We start from the raw sequence: 24,860 nt of genomic DNA, 5'->3' as shown, positions 1-24,860 counted from the left end.
TAATAAGTGGAGGGGATGTGTGTTTTATCAGGAGGTGGTGTAATAATGAGCAGGGAGGCCTAAGAACTGGATGGGGAGGTTAATAAATGGTCGAGGGGGCGCAGTATGTCCTAAGGGGGCGTAACAGTTGGCGGGATGGTGTAATACGTCGGAAGGGGACATAAGAACCTGCAGAGGGGTGTAAGAAGTGCCCAGGGCAGGGGGTGATAAGTTGTGGGGGGGAGGGCGTAAGAAATGGAGGAGGGGTGCAATGTGTCTGAAGGGGCCAAATAAGTGGTGGGGGGGGGCCTAATATGTCAGAAGGGGTGGGGGTGTGATAAATGGCAGGGGGACATTATATGGCGGAAGGGAGCGTAATAAGTGGCGGGGGGGCGCATTATGTCGGAAGGCGGCATAATACCTGCCGGCGGTATAGATAAAGGCACAAGGTTGGTCCAGAGCACAAGGGTCTCGACCCTGCCACAGCCCCTAGGAAGCAGCCGAGACTCCGCAAGGGAGAGCGGGGGGGGGGGGGGGGGGGGGGCTGTCACCATAAGCTGCCTGCAAAGCGAGAAACCAGCAGCGCTGGGAGACGCCACGGCCTGAACCCACTTCCAGGGAAGCCCCGCACAGGGCTTCTGACTTGTCCTTTCCGCAGAGCAGCGCCACGAGGTCGCTCTCCTCTGCCCAGCCCCGCCGGGAAAGCCTTTCCCGGCACATCACCCCCCTCACAGGGGCTGGACATGGCCCCTGGGTGCGAGGGCAGGGCTCCTCGCACGCTCCCAAGACCCGTGAGGCAGCGTAGCCTCCCCTCCCAAGCCGCTCGCCCCAGTCCCTCGCTGCTCCCTCCTGGCCCTCCTGCCTTGCTGCTTTCTTCCAGCAAGAGCCCAGGAAGCCACAGGCCCCTCTTCCCCCTGCTCCTGCTCAAAGGGGCCACGGCTCCTCCCAGCACCCTCCCCGACGCCTTGCAGCGCGTGCACAACCCCAGCTGCACCGTGCCCTGCACGACACCTCGCCGTGGTCACCCCAAAGGGCTCCTGGACTTCTCAATATTGTTGCAGGAGCCAGAGGAGCTGCTCCCAGGCGTGCTTGCGGTGCTCCTCTGCGTGCATGAGGACACCCATCATGGCACCCATCGCCCTGAGGACAGCCTGCTTGACCTGCTGCGGGACAGGGACACACCGTGTCGAGGGCTGAGGGAGAGCTCACCTCCCCCAGGCACCAGCCTGCCCTTCCCGCACAGGGGGCTTTCCCTTCCCCTTCATCCCTGGCGAGAAGGGCTCGCTCGCCAGCACGGAGAGCGTTTCCTCCCCGCGCCCCGGAGCCCGCCCTGCCAAAAGGCCCCAGGATTCGCATGCTTCCCGGCATGTTCCCAGCCCCGCAGCTCCCAGCTCAGAGCTGCTACGGGGAGCTGCTGTCCTGCCGCCAGCCAGCACCGCTCGCTGCGGCACGTGGCCTGCAGGCTCCCGGCTTGGGGCACTTGCACGGCCAGCCTGCTCCCTTGGGCTCCTCGCACAGCGCCGCGCACAGCCCAGCCGGCCCCCGCGGATGTGCCCACCGCTGCCCACGGCTGCAAAAGCAGCAACGCTCACCTCTTCCTCCTCACAGCCCCGCCAGTTCCTGCGCACGCAGCAGAAGAGGAGGTAAGTGGGAGCACAGAGCTGGGCTGCCTCCAGGCGAGGGAAGGCACATTGCTCCCATTTGCGGAAGTACGTGGTTCTCCCTCTGCACCACTGCTCCACAACTGCAGCACCACAAGGGAAACAGGATCGCGCCAAAGTCTCTGACCCGCAGAAGAGCTTGCGCCAGCCCCCACGCCTGCTTGAAGCCCAGGCCAGGCTTGCCAGGGCTCAGGTTGCCAGGAGACCCGGCTTCAGGAACGTGCTGGCCCACGGGCTGAGATGTCTGCATTGAAATGCTGCCTTCTTTCTCCCCTCTTCCACCCCAGCACCCCTTTCCCTCCGCACAGCCTCACTCCTCCACCACTGCCTGCTGCAGCCCCTGCCTCTTCCTTCCCAAGCGTTTGCCCCTCGGCCCAAGCCTGGAGGTTTGGGCAATTCTTTCTTGTGCTCTCCCTTAAAGCCCACAAACACAAAACCAGGCTGCCCTGCAGAAAAGGGAAGGGGGGGGGGGCAAAACTGGCCAGAGCTCAGCCGAAGACAGCTAAAACTTGCCAGGAGGCAAGTGGGGCAACGGAGGCAGCGAAGGCACCCAGGAGCTCCTCGGGCCAGCTGCACCGAGCGCCAGCCCGGCCTGCCCGCAGACACCTCTGGCGGCACCTGCTGCTCCTATGCGTTCAGGGCTGCCGGGCTCAGTTTGGGGCTGCCGAGGCCAAGGCCGGAGCTTGCTGCAGGCTCAGCCCTGCCAGCACCACCTCCCTTACAGCTGTGCAGCAGAGTCTCTCCCCTCCCGAAGCCACCAGCTGCAAGTAGCAGCTGCATCTAGTCCAGGCTGCTCTCACAGCAACAGGCAGCTCCCACCCAGCCCCCTGTGTTTCCCCAGGTCCCGGCCCTGAGCTCAGCAGCCCCCGACCTCCGCAGAGCCCAGCACGGCCGCGCTGCCAGAAGCGCTCACGGCACCGGGGGCTGCACGAGGTTAGTGGTAGGGGCTCTGGGGCTGATGACAGGTGAAATAACTAGCTCTGTGGTGAGCGTGGAGGCTGTGGCCGGGGCAGCGCTCATGCTGCAGCAAAGAGTTTTGTGGTTCTGGCACGACCGTGGCTCTGCTCAGTGCCTGGGCACTGTTGGGCAGGACTTGCACAGTGCAAGCGGCTCCTTGCTGGCTGCAGACCCTCATGGGCTCGCTCTGCCTCTGTCTCCCCTGCTTGTCTCATCTCGCAGCAGGGCCCGCTGCCAGCAGCGGCACCCCACACAAAGTGCCCCAGCTTCAGCCCACCCCACAACAGACCCCTCAGCGCTGGGCTCCTGACAGTGCCTGATCCCAGCCCTGCAGCCTGGGGCCCCAGGGAACAGGCCCTGCTCTGCCCACTTAGGCTGCCTGCGCTTGCACCGGCTCATTACTACTTTCAAATGCCCGGCCCAGCACCAGCTGTTAAAGCAACTTGCCCAAAACCTCCACACAGCCTAAACTAGACACTGCTTTGGGGAAAACTCCCTTGTCCTTGCTTAGAGAGGCTGCCTTTATTCCGCGAGCTGATCCTGTGCGTTATCTACACGAGCCCTCACCCTTTTCACTGCGCTTGCAGCTTCTTCAGCCTTTCAACTTTCTCAACACTTTTTCGACCTTTCCGCTGAGAAGCCCCTAATGGAATCACGCTACAGCAAGAGGACTCACTCTACGCAGAGAGCAAGAAGGGTTTGTCCTTGATTCCAACAGTCAAGAAACCTTTTCTTGAGCTCAAAAGCTGCACATCCACTGCAAAGTAGATTCATGTGGCCCCAAACTATGTTCAGTAAGTGCTGCTGTATCCGAGTGACTTTCCTTACTACCATCCCCACCCAGATGTGTTTGCTTTAAGATTATCATTACCCCTGCAGCTAATTTGCTGCATCTATGATGTATAGGGAAGGCAGTTGAGTTATGGATAATTTGAAGGTCGTGCATCTTGCGGTGAATTTATTGTGGGGGTTTTTTTTAGTTTCAAGTTTTATATACCAGGCATGCACAGAATTTCCCTTTAGGCTCAAGCAGATACAAACAGCTCTGTCTCAGTTTTCACAGTGCCAAGCTCATACATTCCTCCTATGGCACAACCAAACCAAGAGCTGTCCTTTAGTTTAAAGCAGAAAATGGTAGGCTGAGGCAAAATTAAACACAGAGAGAGAGAGAGAGAGAGAGAAATGAATCACCCCCCCCCATTCAGAACCAGATGAGGAGGTTAAAAAATAAATAAATAAATAACCCAAAGCCTGGGAAAAAAACCCACCCACGGAAGATGTTTTGGTACTAACCCTGCTGGGGCAGCTGCTAACACAACCGCTTGCCAACCAAAGGGCATTAGCCCAACCAGCGTGTCAGCACAGCTGACCCAGGAAGGCTCGTGCACACACAGCATGGCGCGCGCAGTGATTCCCTTTGCCTGTATTGACCTGACAGGGGGTTGGTAATTCTGCTTTGCCTCAACTGCCACAAAAATAACAAAACCTTTCCGAAAGCCAGGCGGAGAGCTGATGGCATTGGAGCAGCTCAGTCTCAGGGGAGAAATCCAGCAATACCTGATCAAAAGAAAATTGGAAGCACAGGCTCAGTGTCGCTGCCCACATCCCCCATTCAAAATGCGCCTTCCCCCTCACCCCCTCTGGGCTGTGTCCATTCCTGCCCTCCCATGCCACCCCCAGCCCCATCCCACCCACATCCATGCTGGGAGCTACCAGAAGACTGAAGATCCTCCCTGCTTGTCCCAAGCCACCCCCAGGCTCCAGAGGGTCATCTGACAACAGCAGAGCCTGAGTGCCTGAGTCCGTGCATGCGTGCGTGAGAGCTTCCATGCATGCGTGCTCGCGTGAGTGTGTGAGTGCCCACTCACATGAGTGCGTTAGTCCTCGCGTGAGTGCTCACGTGAGTGTGTGAGCAAATGAGTGCCTGAGTGCTCGAATGTATAATTGCTCATGTGAGTGAGTGTTCACGTGAGTGAGCACATGAGTGCGTGCGTGAGTTCTCATGTGAGTTAGTGCTCACGTGATTGCTCGTTTGAGTGCTCGCGTGAGTTCATGAGTGCATGCATGAGTGCGTGCATGAGTGCATGAGTGCTCACTGAAATGAGTGCTCACGTGAGCGTTCACGTGAATGAGTGCTCACAGGAGTGAGTGCGTGAGGGAGTGCGTGAGTTTTTGAGTGAGTGCGTGAATGCCTGAGTGCATGATTTTGTGACTCAGTGAGTGAGTGCTCACGTGAGTGCTCATGTGAGTGAGTGTGTGAGTGGTCGCCTGAGTGTGTGAGTGCTCACGTGAGAGAGTGCTCTAGTCTGTGCGTGAGTGATTGCTCGCGTGAGTGCATGAGTGCTTGCGTGAATGCCTGAGTGAGTTCGTGACTGCATGAATAAGTGCTCGCATGAGAGCTCACATGAGCGCTCATGTGAATGAGCACTCACATGAGTGAGGGCTCGCATGAGAGTGAGTGCATGAGTGACTGCGTGAGGGCTCGCGTGAGTGAGTGCTCACTTGAGTGTTCACTTGAGTGAGTGAGTGCTCGTGTGAGTGAGTGCTCACGTGAGAGAGGGCTCGCATCAGTGCTCGCGTAAGTGCGTGTGTGATTGCTCGCGCGAGTGAGTGCTCGTGTGATTGCTCGCATGTGAGAGTGTTCGTGTGAGTGCATGCTCGTGTAAGTTCTTGCTCACTTCAGTGCTCGTGAGTGCATGCTCGCATGAGTGCGTGCTTGCATGATGGCTCGCTCGCGTGAGTGCTCACATGAGTGCTTGCTTGCATGAGTGTGTGCTCACGTGAGTGCCTGCTCATGTGAGTCAGTGCTTATGTGAGTGCTCACATGAGTTGAGTGCATGAGTGCATGAGTCAGAGTGCGTGAGTGCTCGCGTGAGAGATTGCTGTTCTGAGAGTGCTCGCGTGAGAGAGTGCGTGAGTGCGCGAGTATGTTAGTGCGTGAGTGCTTGTGTGAGTGACTGAATGCGTGAGTGAGTGCTCGCAGGACTGAGTGCTTCCGTGAGTGCTCACCTGAGTGATTGCTTTCATGAGTGCTCGCGTGAGTGCGTGCTCGTCTAAGTGCTTGCTCGCGTGAGTGCTTGTGTGAGAGCATGCTCGTGTGAGTGCATGCTCGCATGAGTGCTCATGTGAGTACTTGTGTGAGTGCTCCCTCACGTGAGTTCTCATTCACAGGAGTGTGTACATCAGTGAGTGCATGAGTCAGTGAGTGTGTGCATGAGTGCTCGCGAGTGCGTGAGTTCCTGTGTGTGTGTGAATGCTCGTGTGAGAGTGTCCTCGTGTGAGTGAGTGCTCACATGAGTGAGTGCTGGAGCAAGTGCTCACGTGAGTGTGTGCATGAGTGCGTGAGTGCTCGGATGAGTGAGTGCTCACGTGAGTGCTTGTGTGAGTAAGCACTCAGGCAAGCACGCACTCATGCGAGCAAACACTGATGTGAGTACGCACGCACTCATGCGAGCACTCACACACTCACTCATGTGAGCACTCACGCATTGCCTCACACGATCACTCACTCACGCAAGCACTCATGCGAGCACTCCCTCACGCACTCACCCAGGCAAGCACTCACGCCCGCGAGCACTCTCTCACCCATGCACTTTCTCACGTGAGCAAGCTCTCACGCACTCACTCACGCATTCACTCTTTCATGCACTCGCTCACGCACTCGCGCACGCACTCATGCGCTCTGTCACGCGAGCACTCATGCACGCCTAGCCTTTGCTCTGGGGCGGATGTCGCTCTCGGGAGGCGCCGCTGCCTATCGACGTTGACCGTCTTTGATAGCGACAGGCCTCCACGAGTCTTGATTTCCGTCCGCGTTGCTCGGGCACGACGTCCGTAGCTCGCCGTGCCCCTCGGTGTGCAACGCTCCCTCTGAGCTTCCAGAGGCCCTGAGGCCCGGCCCTTTCCATGCCTCCTCCTAGGGATCGATAGCGCTGGGTCTCCGTAGGTGTCAGGAGCTGAAGATATTCATGCCTGCAGTGAGTACACTTGTGCACAAGCACTCCGGTGAGGGAGCACTGATGTGAGCGAGCACTCTGGTGAGTGAGAACTCTGTGTGAGCACTCACACGTATGAGCACTCCAGTGAGCAAAAATTCCTTTGAGCGAACGCTCCAGTCAGTCAGCTCCGGCGATCAAGCACTCCGGCAATCGAGCACTCCGGGGAGCAGTTACAGGAGTGAGCACCTCGGTGATTGAACACTCTCATTAGTGAGCACTCAGGTGAGGGAGCACTCATACGAATAATCACCGTGGCGAGCGAGCAGTCCGGCGAGCAAGCACTCCGGTGAGCGAGCACACCGGTATGCTAGCACTCCTGTTACTGAGCACTCCAGTGAGTGAGCGCTCACATGTATGAGCACTCCAGTGAGCAAGTACTCCGGTGAGCGAACACTGCAGGGAGAGAGCACTCCAGTGAGTGAGCACTCTGGTGAGCGAGTGCTCCGTTGAGTGAGCCATATGGCGATGAAGCACTCTGGCAATGGAGCACTCTGGTAAGTGAGCACTCTGGGGAGTGAGCAGTTACACGAGTGAGCACTCTGGTAAGCAAGTACTCCAATAAGTGAACACTCTCATTAGCAAGCATTTGGGTGAGGGAGCACTCATACGAATGATCACCCTGGTGAGTGAGCACTCACGAGAGCGAGCAGTCTAGCGAGTGAGCTGTCTAGCGAGTGAGCTCTCCGGCAAGTGAACACTCCGCTGAGTGTGAATTCATGTGAGTGAACACTTTGGTGCATGAGCACTCCGGTGAGTGAACACTCACACAAGTGAACACCCTGGTGAGCGAGCACGCTGGTGAGCGATCTCTCTGGTGAGCGAGCATACCGGCCAGTGAGCACTCTGGTGAGCGAGGACTCCAGTGAGTGAACACTGTTGAGAGAGCACTCCTGTAAGCAAGCACTCAGGTGAGGGAGCACTCTGCTGAGCGAACGGAGTAGTGAGCATCACTCCAGTGAGCAAGCACTCTGGTGAGGGAACACTCAATTGAGCAAGCACTCGGGTAAGTGAGCACTCCAGTGAGTGAGCCTCACATGAGTGGCCACAGCGGTGAACAAACACTCCAGCGAGCGAGCACTCTGGCAAGTGAGGTCTCTTGCCAGCGAGCAGTCCAGTGAGTGAGCACACTAGCAAGCGGGCACTCTGGCGAGCAAGCACTCCAGTGAGCGCTTACTCCAGCGATCACTCTGGCAAGTGAGCACTCTGGGGAGTGAGTACTCATTCAAGTGAGCACTCTGTTGAGTGAGCACTCTAGTGAGCGAGAACTCCGGTGAGGCAGCACTCTTCAGAGCGGGCAGTCCAGTGAGTGAGCACACTGGTGATCGAGTAATCCAGTGAGGGAGCACTCTGGTGAGTGAGCACTCTGCTGAGTCAGCACTCACATGAGAGAGCATGCCGGTTAATGAGCACTCATGTGAACGAGCACTCCAGGGAGTTGAGCACTCCGGTGATCGAGCAGTCCATTGAGCGAGCACTCTAGTGAGAGAGCGCTTTGGTGAGTGAGCCCTGCGGCGAGAGATCACTCCGGTGAGGGAGCACTCCTGTGAGTGGACATTCTGGTGAGGGAGCGCTCTGGTGAGTGAACACTGTTGAGAGAGCACTTCTGTAAGCAAGCACTCAGGTGAGGAATCACTCCGGTGAGCGAGCACTCCAGTGAGCGAGCAGTCTGGTGAGGGAGCACTCCGGCAAGCAAGAAACCCTTTGAGTGAGCACTGCTGTGAGTGAGCACTCTGGTGAGCGAACACTCAAGTGAGCGAGCACTCCAGTGAGGAAGTTTTCCAGTGAGCGAGTATTCCGGGGAGCAACAACTCAGGTGAGGGATGACTCCACTGAGGAATCACTCCAGTGAGTGAACAATCCAGTGAGCAAGTACTCCTGTGAGGGAGCACTCCAGTGACTGAGCACTCTGGTGAGTGAACACCCTGGTGAGTGAGCACTCATGCATGTGAGTACGCTGGTGAGCGAGCACTCCAGTGAGTGATCAGTCCGGTGAATGAGTATTCTTTTGAGCAAGCACTTTGGTGAGTGATGACTCCAGTGAGTGAGCATTCACATGAGTAAGAACTCTGGTTAGTAAGCACTCTGGTGAGTGATGGCTCCAGTGAGCGAGCACTGTGGTGAGTGAGCACTCAAATGAGTGAACTCCCTGGTGAGGGAGCACTGCGGTGAGTGAGGATTGCTGTGAGCCAGCCCTCCGCTGAGAGAGCCCTCCGCTGAGAGAGCCCTCCGGCATGTGAGCACTCCAATGAGCCAGCACTCATTCAAGTGAGCACTCCAGTTAGCGAGCACTCCAGTTAGCAAGCACTCTTCTGAGAGTGCTTCTATTGTGAGAGAGCACTATTGTGAGCAAGCACTCTGGTGAGTGAGCACTCCAGTGAGCAAGCACTCCGGTGAGCGAGGACTCCAGTGAGCGATTACTCCAGTGACCACTCTTGCGAACGAGCTCTCTGGTGAGCGAGCTCTCTGGTGAGCGAGCCTCACATGAGTTACCATGGCAGTGAATGAGCACTCCAGTGAGCAAGCACCCTGGGAAGCGGGCACTCTGGCGAGCGAGCACTCCGGTGAGTGATTACTCCAGTGAGCATTCTTGTGAGTGAGCACTCTGGTGAGCAAGCACTCTGGTGAGCCAGCACTCCAGTGATTGAGCAGTCACATGAGTGAGCCCTCCAGTGAGCGAGCAATCACGTGAATCAATACTCCGGTGAGCATTACGGTGAGTGAGCACTCGTGAGTGAGCACTCATACAAAAGAGTACTCCAGTGAGCAAGCACTCCAGTGAGCGAACACTCTAGGGAGTGAGTGCACACTCCCCAGAGTGCACATTCCCCAGAGTGTGCAGTCACAGAAGTGCCCACTCCCCAGAGTGCCCACTCCCGGGATAGCCCATTCACGTGAGTGCACACTCAGCAGAGCACCCGCTCACGGGAGCGCCCAGTCATGACAGAGAACACTCCCCGGAGTGCCCACTCCCCAGAGTGCTCACTCCCCGGAGCGCCCACTCACTGGAGCGCCCACGCACCAGAGCCCCCACTCACTGGAGCGCCCAGTCATGGCAGAGAACACTCCCCAGAGTGCCTACTCCCCAGAGTGCCCACTCACGGGAGTGCACATTCTCTGGAGTACCCACTCACCAGAGTGCATACTCCCCGGAGTGCTTGCTCCCTGGAGTACCCACCCTCCGGAGCATGCACTCACTGGAGCACCCATGCACCAGAGCACCCACTCACCGGAGCGCCTAATCATGGCAGAGAACACTCCCCGGAGTGCCCACTCCCCAGAGCGCCCTCTCACGGGAGCGCCCACTCACGGGGGTTCTCACGGGGGTGCAAACTAACAGAAGTGCATGCTCCCCATAGTGTGCACTCACAGGAGTGCACCCTTGCCTGAGTCCTCCCTTACCTGAGTGCTTGTTCACATGCGTGCTCACTTGCATGAGTGCTTGCTCACCTGAGTGCTTGCTTGCATGCATGAGTGGGTGAGTGTGAGTGTTTGTGTGAGTGCTCACTCACGTGAGTGCTTGATCACATAGGTGAGTGTTCATGTGAGTGCTTGCTCAAGTGAGTGCTCACTCACATAGGTGAGTGCTCAAGTGAGTGCTCACTCGCATGAGTGCTCACTCATGTTCTCACTCATGTGAGTGCTTGCTCACGTGAGTGCTCGCTCGTGTAGGTGAGTGCTCACGTAGGTGAGTGCATGCTCACATGAGTATGTGCTCACATGAGTACTCGCTCGTGTGAGTGCATGCTTGCCTGAGTGAGACTCCTTCGGAGAGGAGCCTAGGCGTGGCTGAATCCTGTCCTAGTCTCAGACTTGCTCAACGGTTTATGTCTCAGGGATTAGGTGTGCAGTTAGTCAGAGATATAACTCGGCAAAGTTCGCAGGGGTTCAGCACGCTATTAATCACTTCCCGAGGATCTGTGGCGGGTAAGGAATCTCTCAGCCTCGAGGAGTGACCGTGAGAGGTGTCCCTGCTCAAGAGGAGGTTCTGCAGTGCAGCCCGCTGCTGTGCAGGAGAGCTCCATGGGCTCTGGGCTGCCCCCTATTTATGGGGGGGGATGATTGACTCACAGTCATATTTGCATGCTAGATGGGCCTTAATTGGCGCATGCTCAACTAGCCCCTACATAGGTGCTGCTTACAGGGAGGTCAGGTTGAGGGGGAGAGAGCACATCAGTTGGGGGGGGGGGGGGGAAGGAGCACACTGTCACGTCATCGAGGCCTGTCGAATTCCACACCTGTCGATTGGCTTCGATATTAATATTGAAGACCATCGATAGGCACCGATACGTCCCGTTGCCGACATGCACACATACCTTTCGGTCTGTGGCCGATGTTGCTCTTGGTAGGCACCGATGACTCTCGACATTGACCGTTTTTGACCTCGACGGGTCTCGGTGAGTATTAATTTCCACACTTATCGCCAGGGCATGACATCCCTAGCTCTCCATAGCTCTCGGTACGCATTGCTCCCGCTCCATCTCGACAGGCATTGAGGCCTGTCCATTTCCAGAGTTGCTTCGAGGCATCGAAAGCACAACAGATCCTTGGTTCTTGGTAGCTGTCGCTATCGATCCTTGCCGATAGCCATCGATACCTCTCCATCTCCACAGGCATCTATGGCTTTTGCTCGCTGCCCCATTTTGCTCTCGGTAGGCGTCAACCGTATCGACATGGATCCCCTCTGAAAATGGAGCAGCATCGATGCCTGTCAAATTCCACACCTATCCATAGGGTTCGATGTGGATGTCAATAATAAGTGGAGGTGGCACGAGATATGTCGGAAGGTGGCCTAACACGTGGGGATGTTGCAGTAACAAGTGGCAGGGGGATGCAAAAAGTGGTGGTGGGGGGGGTGATATCGATCGATAAAGATATGAAACCCTGTCGACAGGTACCAATGCCTCTGCTTCCCCACACCTGTGCATACCTTCCGCTCTGCGGCCCGTGCTGCTCTCCCTACGCACAGACGACTATCGACATGGACCGTTTTTGACATTGACGGGCCTTGGCAAATATTCTTTTCCAGATGTACCGCTAGGGCCCGACATCCCTACCTATCCTTCCCTCTCGGGACGCATTGATACCTCTCCATCTCGACAGGCATCGATTGCTTTCGCTCTCGCCCCCTTTTCCTCTTGCCAGGCATCAAAGGTGTCGACATCGCTTCCTCTCAATAGCAAGCAGCATCGATGCCCCTCCAATGCCAGACCTACCAAAAGGCATCGAGATGGATATCAAGAACGAGTGGCCGGGGGGGGGGGGCAGGGTATGTCAGCAGGGCATTTAATGATTTGAAAGGGTCGTCATAAGTGGCTGGGGGAGGGGGTTGTAATAAATGGTGGGATGGGCGCTCGCAGCCCCCCCAGGGCAGGGGCCCCCAGTGCTGCCCTCCCCGGCTGGGCCCTGCCGCCGCCCCGGGGCCCCCCGTCCTGTCCCGTCCCGTCCCGTCCCGTCCTGTCCTGTCCCATAGCGCCAGGCACCAGGGCCAGCCGGAGCCCCCCGGGGCAGCCGGAGCCAGGCCCGGAGCCGGGCAGGGTCACCCCGGGCCGGGACCTGCCCAGGGACCCCCAGCGCCCCCAGCCCAGGCCCCCCCGTGCGAGTGGGCACTGCCGTGCTGCCCCCGAGCCCTCCTCGAGCAGTGCGGGTTTGACAGGCGCCGGTGACAGGGCAGCGCCGCGGCGGCTCCCGGCCGCTTGGGCCGTTTCCCAGGGAAAAGCGGCCCCAGCCCCAGTGTTAGCAGGGGCCTCAGACAAGGAGTCTCAAGAGGGGGAGGGAAAGGGGGGGGGGGCTGCTGCCAGGAGCTTCAGACGAGAATGCACCCAAGGACACAGTTCTCGCAGCTGTGACTGATGCAGCCTCAAGGAGCACAGCGAAACCAGCAGAACCCAGTTGAGACCAAGGCCAGGAACAAGGCAGCCGTCTCAAGCAAAGAAACGAGCCAAGCCGAGACCAATATGGCAAAGGAGCTCAGCGTTCCTGGAAAAGGCACCTCGTCAGCAACCACCAGAGACCCCCATCGAAGCCCCCCGGAGACTCAGACCGCCTGCGTAATGGCTATGTAAATGTGATAATTCCTTCCAGGAAATAGAATGAATATGTATAATCATTCCGGGAAATTTGATGCCTACGGATGTAACAGAGCAACAGAAACTTTGGCTAATGCAACACACGGCATGCACGTTGGGCGGAGCGGAGCGACCCCCCCCCCCCGCGCATCCGGCGCTGTGATACAGAGAACGCCTGCTGCTTAGTGCGACACTGGTGTTGAGGAGTTTTGCTCCCGATTTCGGTGACACCGGCGCCGCCAGAAACGGCGCCCGCAGGGGCCGCGGCCGCCACGTGCCGCGCCGGGCAGAGCCGCACCGCGCCGGTCACGCGGGGCACGAGCGGCCCCTTTGCGCCCTGCGGCGCCGCCACGCGGGACCCCGCGCACGGCGGCGCTTGGGGCAGATCTGCCGCGGCCCCGGGCGCCCCGCGAAGCCCCGCGCGGCTCCGTCCCGGCGGGGTTGGGGCGGGGGGCGACGATGCCCCGCGCCGCCGCCCGTCACCGGGCTGCAGCCAACACGGAGCGACCCGCCCCGGCCTGCGCCCGCCCCTGCGCCGCCCCAGCCGCCCTCAGCCGGCCCCGGCCCCCGCGCCGCCCGCGGCAGGCAGAGCCGAGCCGAGCCGAGCCGAGCCGAGCGCGGGGTCCCCGCGCCGCCGCCGCCGCCGGGGCCGGCGCGGCGGCAGCCCGGGACGGGGATGGCGGGCGCGGGCGGCGCAGCGCAGCGCCGGGGCCGAGGCCGGGGCCGGACACGGGCAGCCCGGGCCCGCGGCGAGGCAGCGGCACCCGCCGATCGCCCCCGCGCTGCCGGGACGTCGCCCAGCGCGCGCGGCCCGGCCGAGAACGGTGCGCTCGTGACATACGTGGCGGCGGGGGCGGGGCCAGGGGAGCGGGGGCGGGGCCAGGGGAGCGGGGGCGGTGTGGGAGGGGCCGGGGCCAGGGGAGCGGGGCTGGGGGCGGGGCGGGCGGCAGGGCGCGTGCGCGGGCTGCGGCGGGCGGCGCGCTCAGTTCGGTGCCTCGCGGCTGGCGGCCGCTCGCTGCCTCTGTGGCTCCGTCACGGCGCGGGCGCTCGGGGCCGGGCGGGCGGCGGCGGCGGCCCCAGGTGAGGAGCGGGGGGGCTCGGCCGCGGGGCCGGGCGGGGGGAGCCGGGGCCGGGGCTGCGAGCGCGGCTGGGGCTGCCGGGCTGTGGCGGCCGGAGCCGGGCCCTGCTTCCTCCCGCGGCGCCGCCGCCGCCCGGCCCGGCCCGCGCAGCGCAGCGGCTCCCGCTGCGGCCGCGGCTCGTGTCCCGCCGCGCCGGGCCGGGGGCTAAAGCGCGAAGGGCCGGAGCCCGGCGCCCCCCCCGCCCGCCCGGGCTGCCCCGCACCCGGAGCCGGGGCCTCCCCTGCCCTCCGCTCCGCTGCCCTCCGCCGCCCTCGCCGCGGGGCCGCCCCGGCGCAGCTCCCGAGCAGGGCCCAGAGCCGCCCGGGGCCGCCCGGGCTGGGGCTGCTGCGCCGGGCCCCGCACACGGCCGGGGCAGGGGCGGGCGGGGGCGACACGGGCCGCGTGCGGGGCTGCGGGGCCGGACACGGGCTGGGGGAGTCCAGCTGCTCCCGGGGCTGGAAGCACGGCCTCATTCCCGGGCTTCGTGCCCTGGAGCAGCGGCCGCGGGGGGCTTTGGGGGCTGGAGAAGGGAGGCGAGGTCGCTGCTTTCAGCTCTGCCGGGAGGGGCCGAATGCTGCGTTTTGGGGGCCTCAGGCTCTGCGTTCAAGCAGGTGCCCAAGGCCTGTGTTTCTGAGCTCAGCAGCAGGGCTGAAGCCCTGGGTTTGGGGTCAGAAACAGGCTTCAGGGGCTGTTTTGGGGGGTGGAGAGGGAGGTTCAGGCCTGCCTTTAGGGGCCTGAAACAGGGGCTTTTAGTTGGCTGTTCTGTGGTTGCAAACAGCAACTAAGGCCTGTGTTTTGGGGGCCTGAAAGGGAGGCTGAGGTGGCTGTTTCTAATCCTCAAAGCGGAGACCAAGTCGTATGTTGTCAGGTCCAGAAACAGAGACTAAGGAGTCGCATGTTTCTGGGACTCGGCAACGGAGGCGAGGTCAGCTGTTTTGGGCACTAAAAACAGAGGCCAGTGCTGTGTTTTGGGGCCACAGAGGGCAGCTTAGTCCCTGTTTTCAAGCACAAGAACAGGTGAATGAGTCCTGCATTTTGGGGGTCCAAAAGAGAGGCTAAGTCCTGTGTTTTGGGGGCCGCAAATGGAGGCTCCCTTGGCTGTTCCTGTGGCTGAAAACACAGACTAAGTCCTGCGTTTTGGGGACTTGGAAACAGAGGCAAGTTTGGCTGTTTCCAGCCCCAAAGGGGAGGCTGAGGGGGCCCTTTTTGGGGTGGGGGGAGGTGGTGGGATGGGGGGGAGGGAGGGTGCGTGGACCCTCCCTGAAGGGGGGGGTCCATCCGCGAGTGCCCCGAGGGCAGGGAGGCTGGCATGCACCAGGCCCAACCTCGCGTCTGGGATAGTTTCTGGCGCAAAAGTGGTTTTGGGGAGGAGGAAACACCAGGAGACACCATCTTCCAGGGCCAATATTTATTCAACATTCATCCAAGACTTTCACCACTAATTAACCAATTAGCTTAGAAGTGTTGAATCAGTCCTGACCAGGGAGTCAATATCGATTCAATATTCACAAGCCAAATGCTCAATTAGTTTGAGGAGTCAACAGGGAGTGGACATATAGAAACCAATTAGTCAACATTCACACAAGACTTTCAGTACTAAATAAACAATTAGCTTAGAGGTTTTGAAGCAACAGGAACTAACTAGTCACTAGGGATTCCATATGTGTGAGGTCATTAGTCATCCCTGAGTCAATGTCCCTGAGCTCATTACTCAGCCTTCACTGAATATTCATAAGGGAATTAGCCAACACTGATCCAATATCCATCAGCTAAGGCTTCAACACTGATGCAACATTCAGTGATGCCACCAAGCTCTGACCTGTGATAGCAACTGATTTATGGCCCTGTCAGTAATGAAACAGTAATGAAACAGTAATGAAACAGTAATGAAACAGTAATGAAACAGTAAGCTATTGGATCAGTCTGAGCTCATTAGTCCAGACTGATGCCATGTGCACAAGATGCCACCAAGCTCTGAGCTGTGATAGCAACTGATTTATGGCCCTGTCAATAACGAATCAATAACTAATCAATAACTCATCAATAACTAACCAATTAGCTATTGGATCAGTCTGAGCTCATCAGTCCAGACTGATGCCATGTGCACAAGCTCATCACTCCGCACCAGCTGTTGTGCCTGAGCAGCGGCTCTGTTGTGCCTGCAGCTCCGTCCGGCGCTCGCTCCTGGCAGTGGCTCCGGCGCTCCGTCCCGCTCCCGGCGGCGGCTCCGTCCCTCCGTCCAGTTCCTGCTCCCAGCGGCAGCGGCTCCATCCAGCTCCCGCTTGGCGCTGTCCATCCGTCCATCCGTCCGTGCGTGGCAGCCCCGCGGCTCGCGGCCCCCGCGGGAGGGCAGAGGCGTCCCGGGAGCGCTCGCGGCCCCAGAAGGCTCCGCACCGGGCCCGGCCCGGGGCTCTCCCGAGGGTGCCCGGTGCTGCCCTCCCCTGCCCGGCCCCGCCGCCGCCCGCCTGCAGGTGTCACGAGGGCCGGGGCCGCCCCCCCCGCGACTCCCCCCGACCCGGCGCTCCCGGCGGCTGCGGGGCCGGGCCAGGCCTCCGCCCCCCGCTGCCCCGCGGACAAGCCCGGGCCGCCCGCTGCGACCCCCCCCCCGGGGGGGGGGGGGCCCAGGTGCCTCCCGGCAGAGCCGGAGCCCGTCCCGCCTCCCCGCTACCTGCTGCTGCTCCTCTTCCTGCTCCGCCCGCTGCTTCTGCCGCCGCCGCCGGTTCCGGTTCCGGTAGCGCCCCGCCCCGCCGGTTCCGGTTCCGGTAGCGCCCGCCCGGCCCGGCGCGGGGCCGCCGCGCACCTGCCGCCCCTCAGCGCCGCTCGCCCGCGCACGGCGGCGCCGCCTGGCGGCCGCGGGGGCGCTGCAGGGCCCGGGCAGCCCCCGCGCGGCGGCGCCCCGGGGCCCGGCGATAGCGGCAGCGGCGGGGCCCGGAGCCGCGGGGAGAAGAGCGAGAGGGAAAAAGGAAGGAAGGAGACAGAAAGAGAGAGGGAGAGAGAGGGGGCAGAAAGGGAGAGGGAGGAGAGAAGGAAAGAAAGAGGGAAACAAGGAGAAAAAAGGAAAGAGAGAGAAAGGGAAAGCGGAATAAGGAGGGAGAGAGGAAGAGAAAGATGGAAGAGAAAGAAAGAAAAAGACAGAAAGAAAAAAGAAACAAAGGAGAAGGAAAGAAAGGATGAGAGAGAGAGGGAGAAAGAAAAAGAGACAAGGAAGACAGAAAAGGTGATAAACAGTGAAAGGGACAAAGAGAGATGGATAAAAGAGAAAAGGAGGGAAAGGGAAAGAAAGAACAGGAGAGGCAGAGATAGAGAAAAGGAGAGAAGGAAAGACAGGGAGAGAGAAAGAACAAGACAGAAAGAGAAAGGGAAAGCATGAGAAAGAAGAGAGGGAGGAAGCCAGAGCGAGAGAGAGAGAGAGAGAGGGAAAGAAAGAACAAAGAGGGAAACAGAACCAGAGAGAGAAAGAAAGGGAAAGGGGAATAAAGAGGGAGAGAAAGAGAGAAAAAGAAGAAGGGAGAAAAGAGAAACAAAGAATGAGAAAGAGAGAGAAGGAGAGGGAGAAGGAAAGATGGAGAGCGAGCGAGAAAAGACAGGAGAGAAGGAAACGGGGAAGAAAGAGGGAGAAAGGGGGAGAGAAGGAGGAAGAGAGGCAGCGAAAAAGACCAAGACAGAGAGAGATGCAAAGCATGATAAAAAGGAGAGGGAGGGGGGAAGAGAGAGGGGAAGGGAGAGGGAGGGAGAACAAGAGAGAGAGAGGGAAAGAGAGAAAGACAAAAGGTGGGAGGAGGACGGGCAGATGGGAGAGAAAGAAGAGGAAAAAAGCAAAAGAGAGCAAGTGAGGGAGAGAAAGACAGCGGGAGAGAGAAAGCAAGAGAAAAAGAGAGAGAAAGTAAGAGTGAAGGAGAGAGAAAAAGGAGAAACAAGGCTAGTGAGAGAAGAGAGGGAAAGAGAGAGCGAGGCAAGAAGAGAAATGCAGAGGGACCGAGGAAGAGAGAGCAAGAGAAAGAGAAGACAGAGCAAGAGACAGAGGGAGAAGGAGACGAGATAAAGGGAGGGAGGGAGCGAGGGAGAGAATAACAGAAAAGGAGAGAGAGAGGGGCAGGTAGAGGGAGAAATATAGGCTGGGGGAGAGAAAGGACCAGAGAAAGAGGAAGGTGAGAGAAGGCGAGAGAGAGAAAAGAAAAGTATGAGTGAGAGAGAAAGAGAAGAGAGCAAAGGAGGGAGAGAGAGGGAGGGAGAAGGAGCAAGAGAAAAAAGGGAGAGGAAGAAGAGAGGAGGCAGAGAGAGAGAGAAAGAGAGGAGGAAAGAAAGAGCAAGAGAATGAGAGATGGGGAGGGAAAGAGAAAGAGGGAAAGAGAGAAGAGCAGGAAGGAGAAAAAGGGAGGGAAGGAAGAAAGAAGGAAAGAGCAAGAGCAAGAAAGGGAGAGAAGGAAAAGGGAAAAAAGAGAAAGGTGCAGAGAGAGAAAGAGAAAGCGAGAGGGAGGGAAAGCGAGGGAGAGGAGAGAAAGAAAGGGCGTGCAAGAGAAGGGCAGAAAGAGGGAGAGGCACTGAGGAAAAGAGAGGGGGAAAAGAGAGGGAGGGACAGGGAGAGAGAGAAAAAGAGGGAAAGAGGGAGGAAGAGAAGAGTGAGAAAGGAAAAGAAAGCGAGAAAGAAAGAAAAGAAAGAAAAAGAAAGGGGAAGAAAGAAAGAGAAAGAAAGAAAGAAAGGAGGGAAGGAAGCCTGAGAGAGAGAAGGAGCGAGAAGGAGCTAGATGGTGAGAGAGAGCAAGAAAGCAAGCGAGAGGGAGAGAAAGAGAAAAGAGGAAGAGCAAGGGAAAAAAGAGAGAGCAAAGGCAAAAAGGGAAAGAGTGAAAGAAAATTGTGAGGGAAGGAGGGAGGGAGAAAGAGGGAAAAAGAGAGCAAGAGAAAAGAAAGTCGAGGAGAGAAAAAGCAAGAGAGAAAGGAATGGCGAAAGAAAACAGAGAGGGAGTAGGAGGGAGATCAATACAGATAGAGGGAGAAGAGAGAGGGGGGGAGAGAGAGACAGCAGGAGGGAGGAAGGGAGAGAATGAGAGTGAAAAAGAAAGAATGAAGGAGAAAGAAAAGGAGGAGGGGAGAAAGGAAGGGGAAGGGAGGGAGAGAAAGGGAGAGAGTGAGAAAGAAAGACGACAGGGAAAGAGAAGCAGAGAAAGAGAGGGAGAAAGAGAAAGGGGAAGTGGGATAAAGAGGGAGGGAGGGGAGAGAGAAAAGGAAAGAGGGAAGGAAGAGGGAGGAAGGGTGGGAGAAACAGAGAAAGAAAGAGAAAGAAAACCCGAGCAAGAAAGGGAGAGAGAGGGAGGGAAAGAGGGAAAGAAAGAACAAGGCAGGGCAAGAGAGGAGGAAGGGCGAGGGAGAGAGAACAAGAGAGAAAGAGGCAAAGAGAGAAAGCAGGAAAGAGAAAGAGGGAAGGAAAGGAAAAGACAGAGGGAAAGAGGGGGGAAGGGAGGAAAAAGGGGGGAAAGAATAGTAAAGAGAAAGAGGGAGAGAAAGAGGAGGGTGAGAGGAAGAGAGAAACAGAGAGGGAAAGAGACCAAGCGGGAGAAGGAGAGAAGGAAAGAAGGGCAGAGAAAGAGAGTCCAGGAGAATGAAGGTGAGGAGGGAGAGAAGGAGAGAGAGAAGGAGAGAAGGAGAGAGAGGCAAACCGAGGGAAAGACAGGAGGAGGGAGGAGGACGGGCAGATAGGAGAGAAAGAAGAGAAAAAAGCAAAAGAGAGCAAGTGAGGTAGAGAAAGACAGCAGGAGAGAGAGAGAGAAAGCAAGAGAAAGAGAGAGAAAGAGTAAGAGTGAAGGAGAGAGAAAGAGGAGAAACAAGGCTAGTGAGAGAAGAGAGGGAAGGAGAGAGCGAGGCAAGAAGAGAAATGCAGAGGGACCGAGGAAGAGAGAGCAAGATCTGTGCCTGACTTCATCAAAATATGCCCAATCCATTGTACGCGATGCTGCACTGATCACACCAGTGCCAAGGGCTAAATGATGACCCACAGCACAAGGGACAGAGAACTGCTGTCGTTATTGAATATGTCAGACCTGATCCCAGGCTTCCTTAAGCCACGTGTGCACCCCGACTGCAGGACTGAACCTCACATATCGAAAAAAACCCTAAAAGCAATTCAAAAATGGGAATGCTGCATATGCTAAGCCCACAGAAAAGATATCTTGAGTCTGAATATTAAATCCCGTTCAGTACACAAACTCATCTTCAAGTGCCCCTGTCCCGTCAAGGAATGGGTGGCAGGAACGTAAGCCACAGTAGTGGACAGTAATGTGTCTCCTAACTAGGCTGACAACACTGGCACACGTTTAAGGCAACGTGCAGTGCATCATCCTGCACTTCTCCACAGCAACAACTATTATCAATTGGCTGTGATGTACAGAGGGAGAGTTAGGACTTATTTTCCTTTGGGAAGGATTTATAGACCTGTTAGCCACTAGGCAGACTTAATGCTATACTTTGGAAAAGGAAATGAAAGAGGAAGGAAAAGGAGTAATAAAGCAGATTGGAGCAATTCTGGTTTAGGACAAGTTCCCTCAGCCAGCCTTGTTTTTTTTATAAGTCAGTATATTCTGTTTATTATCTGCTCAAGGGCCAGCAACGATTTTGGCCAGTTTCAAACAGGATAATGCAAACAGTGCTATTAAAAGGCACGTAAAATTAGTACAGACACATATAAAGTCTCCTGGATATGAGAAAACCTGAAAGTCCTGCGAATTGTGCTGTTGTCAGAGTTCAGCTGCCTCTAGGCAGCTTTCTTCCACAGCCACTTCTGTGCCCTCTGCAGCACATTTCTGTCTCCCTTCATGAGAATGAGAAGCTTGTTGTGAACATTCATTGCTGTAAGCAGACAGTGTTCTCAACACATGCTAGTAGAAGACTGAAAATTAGTATTTCCCCTGTGGACTTCCTTATCCCTCCTCCTCCTGTCCTTTAGAAGAGAAGGAAACTTTTCTTAAAAATTAAAACAAGCTTTGCAGCCCTTAAACCCCATCCTCCTGGCTTTGAGACTTCTCATGAGCCCCCCTAGCTAGCTTTACATCCTAAGAACAGAATCTGGATTTACCTCTATTTTCAGGCAGAAAGGTTGTTTCGCTTCCCAAAGCTCTGCAGAGGTTTACAGCCCCCATTCTACTTTGGGTCCTGTAAGCATACAAAGTCATGCTCTTGGACCTGAGAGTCACTTTCCAAAGCTGGTAGTCAGCTTTCTCCTTTGTACAAGCAAGTCTGCATTTATCTTACCAAAGTGCAGGCTCCTAGGGGCAGTGTAAAAGTGGACATACAGGTAAGCAGGTTCCTCCTTTCACTGCTGAAGAGAGAGGCATCAAAGAGAGAGATTAAGCTAGGAAATGCCTAATTCTCTCTACTGATTTTGCAGGAGACACTGTGCTCCTAACTGTTGTACCTAAAATTAGGTAGGATGAATCCGGGTCACAGTGCCAGAGCTGGTGCCACTGGGCTGATGTCACATAGCAACACTGGGAAGAGACTGTAAGGGTGTTTGGGAACTTTGGGATAGGCCTTCCTTTCCCAAAGTAAATGGTTATTCTAAGAAACCCCATTTTGGTGTACACGGTTTGAGACACCTTATGGAAATCTGATCCTACTTTAAAATACTTAAAGGTATGCCAAGTTAAGCCTGTTTGCCTTAAAACTATGGCAAACAAAACCACTAGCTAATGTTTCAAAACATTACAGATTTTTAAGATGCTTAATCTGGATTAAAGAGGGAAATCTAGGATAATTTTGCATCACCATCCTCCTCTGCATGGTGCACCTGTCATTTGAGAGGGGCATGAACTACACAGGAAGAAAGATGGAAGATTTGCTTCTGAGTGCGTTTCAGACCAATTTAGACCTCAGGTTAGGCCACTCTGCAAATGCAGTACAGCTTCTGCCTTCTCTGGAGGAAGCTTATTCCAGCTACCGGAGGAGACAGAAGACCGGACCAGTCTGAACATGGGTCTGTTCTTCTTCGGCAAGTCCTGTGAGCCTAAAGATACTTGGAGGCAAACACCGCACTGTGCACTGTTCCCAGACAGAACAGAGACCTCTGTGCAGAACAGGATTCTCTTTGGTGGAGAAAACTCATCAGGAGCCTTTGGTTACTTGAGCCAGTAGAAAACACTGTTTTTTCTATTTGTACAGATGATAAGGACAGTCATGAATGAAAACCGCTGCAGTGCAAAACACACTGCGTAACTCAAATTACATTCAGTTTACCTGCAAGCGTCCTTCAAAGGAAGCTTGCCACTTACTGCCCGACTAGCACTCTCCCCATCCCATGCAGGAATAGCCAAGAAGCAAAAGACACACAGTACATCACTGCCCCAAGGACAGCAGCAGTCGCCTCCAGGGCAGGCTTCAGAGAAAACACAACCTTCCTGTCCACTAGGCACCGCACTGCACACTTACCAGAGGCAGTTCTAGCTCAGCAAATGCAAAAGACCTTGTTCTTCAGGAAGCTTTTATCCCAGAGGCAAGTGGTTTACTAGGGAAGTGCATTCTTCCTGCTGGGTAACTGCCGTGCCGCTTCAAGCACTATTTGATTCTCAAACCGGTTTTCTTATTTCCTCAGCCCTCAATTTCCCCGTTAGCTCCGAAGAAAACACAGGCTGCATTTGTCAGCTTGTTTCAAGCAGGCAGGAGAAAGGGAAAACGGAAAGCAATAAACTGCAGTATGTTGCTCTGCTGGATAAATCAGGCACCAAACAGATCAGCAACAATTTTTTTTAGGAAACACTCCTGTCAATTATAATATACAACTTAAAAATGCTGCTGTTATTCAGCATAATTCCTGTGCTCAGAGGCCTCAGTAAACTCTTGTACTTCTCCACATTTCTGCCTAAATCCACATATCTCCATGGCATATTAAATGCACAGTCTTTCTGCACGGTCCAAACTACTGCTGGCTACACACCTTCAGAAGCAGCCGTTTTCAGCAGGCCCTTCATAAACCTCCTTTGCTGGCTAATAAACCTGTAAGAGGAAAAGGCTCGGGGCTCTAGTGTCTCAGAATCTTATAGGACATGCATATACAAATCAACACAACTTAAAATTTGGCAAATTCAGTGGACTCTCGTAGAAAATTTTGAGTACAAGTTAACTCAGGACATTTGGAAATTACTCTGGGGAAAAAAAACGTCCTTCCCTCTAACCTGGAAACTCCTTTTGTATCCCAGGTTTTTCTTGAATTTTGTGTCTTAGTAATGGCAAGCAAATAAGTTCTTGCCATATGGGCAAGCCCATACAAACCAAGGCGGAAATTTTATACTTAGGATACCTTGAGACAAAGAATCTGGTCAGAACCTCAGCTGTTATAAATTGATTTTCTTGATTATTGCTAGGTATCTTCACTACAATACACAAATTTTGTTCTGGCTAGACTGCTGGCCACACTACCACGCATTTCTTTGAACATTAAGGCAAAAACTGATCCACAGCGAAGCTGTAGTTCCCTGAACATCACAAGGCAGCAGCAGACAGCCACTGCCGGAATAAGCAGCCCCCTGCCCCTCTGCTGCAGAGAGCCGTCCCTGCGCCAGCATCACTGCAGCCCCAGCACAAGAAACGTGCAGCTGTGTGCTGAACCCGGCGGGAACTCCTCCGGGTTGAAACGCATCCGGCAGAACAGAAATGTTCTCTCTCAAATTCTTTTGCCTCTACACGCTGCTGTCAAGCCCCCTTACCCACGTCAGGGTTTGAGAAGCACCAGTGCAAGCTGTGTACACCCCTCGTCTCGGACTCAGCCGAGTCCTCAGTTTGGCATTCTCTACAGAAGACCCAGCTGCATACCATAAATCCTGGAAAGTATCTGCTTTCTTGCACAAAAATCCTATCTGTGGCCAGAAACTGAAAGGGTCTGGATCATATCTTGTTCCATGCTATCTGGGGGAAAAAGAAGAAAACAGCTAATTACGGCCTGCACCAACAAAACAAACCTACAGCCCATCTCTAGCTTCTCATAACTCTTAAACCCACTAGTACGCTATAAACCATCACCAGCACAACTGTGCAGCACAGGAAGAGACACTAACGGGCTAAAGTGAATACGTGCATTTTTATACCTTTTCTGTTACCTGATCAGACTAAAATATTGACTCAGTGCTGGTGCTGCTTTTCCCCAGACAAGGAAGTCTGTCGGTACAGCAGAGTGAACTGAACTCAGATTCCATTTGAGCAGTGATGGCAGCACTTAATACCATCTTCTCTGGAAATGTTCTTGCCACTAAATATTAACAAAACCTTTATATCAGAGGTCGGTGGGGTTTGAAAAGAAAAATAATATGTATGGAAGGAGACAAGCAAAGCAAAAGAAACTGGAAAAGAATCATAACTAAGTGGTAAATGAAAGGAGTGATTTATCTGAAGAGGGTGTCAACAAACGTGCTGGTATATTTTCATGAGTGATAAATAAGCAGAAAAGGAGGAATAGGATAGATACTGAGAGAAAGCAGAGGGGAGAAAGAGGAGAAGTGCAGCAGGAGGAGAGAAAAAAGTGTCTTAGATAGCGAGGGGGCACTCTTCAGGACAGAACTAGTAGAAGAGTCACTTCCACGAGTGGGAGCCGTCACCTCTCTCACACCAAGTGCAGCTCTGCAACTTTCAAACCCTCCCAGTGCTGCTATATGCCAACCAGTGATAAATAACGAAGGCCTACACAAAAACCAGAAGGCACTCGCGCTGAAGCACTGCTGAGATTTTAAGGCACAACACTGGGACTAGGTAATAGCTGCGCCAAAACCCCTCGTCTGTCGTGTAGCTTGTCACATATTTTCAGCTGATTTGTCAAAAGCACTGCGTTTGGCTTAACGCCTAACAACCTCCCATTCCTCCCATTAAACGGAATCAGACCCGTGCCAGGAGCTCGTGCATTTCCATCCAGTGTCCTCGTGTTTCCGACGGGGCCTGACCAGCACTGACAGCACATTCAGGGTGTTACCCACAGGAACAACAAACTCCCCGAACAAACTCGTACAAACGTAACGCCAATGTAACCAAGTGCAAACTCAGAATAAGCCTCATGTCTTCCCTTCCCTCCTCTCCCATAAGCAGTGACTTTCTTCAGCAGGAAAGGTGGGG

The sequence above is a fragment of the Apteryx mantelli genome, chromosome 21, assembly GCF_036417845.1.
Source record: "Apteryx mantelli isolate bAptMan1 chromosome 21, bAptMan1.hap1, whole genome shotgun sequence".
Lineage (NCBI taxonomy): Eukaryota > Metazoa > Chordata > Aves > Apterygiformes > Apterygidae > Apteryx > Apteryx mantelli.
This window is presented reverse-complemented; position numbering follows the sequence as displayed.